Source organism: Etheostoma spectabile, chromosome 10 (assembly GCF_008692095.1).
Source record: "Etheostoma spectabile isolate EspeVRDwgs_2016 chromosome 10, UIUC_Espe_1.0, whole genome shotgun sequence".
NCBI lineage: Eukaryota > Metazoa > Chordata > Actinopteri > Perciformes > Percidae > Etheostoma > Etheostoma spectabile.
Window position 1 is genome coordinate 18,591,856 of NC_045742.1, and position 400 is coordinate 18,592,255.

The window sequence follows — 400 nt, forward strand, 5'->3', positions numbered from 1 at the left end:
CACACACACACACACACACACACACACACACACACCCCACAGGTAATTTGCAGGCAGATCTGTAGCACTGTCTCCGAGGCCAGTAGTGACTTTCCCCAGCCATGAATTCCATACACAAAAGCAGTGGTTTTTTTCACAAGTGTTTGTACAGAATAGAAATCTAGACTCAGTCTTTACATGATTGTATATGAACCACAAAAGACCTGTTTTCTGGCGTTTTTTGTACTAGAGTAAATTATGATCAGATTTGAAAAAAAAGATTGTATTGTAAACTATGGCTAAATTTTTATCCAGTTAATGTTAAGATGAATTGATATTACCAGCTTGTACAAAAGACGTAAGAAGAGGTTGTTCAAGGCGTTCACTGTCATTACTTTGCACTCCCTAGAGATTAACTGTA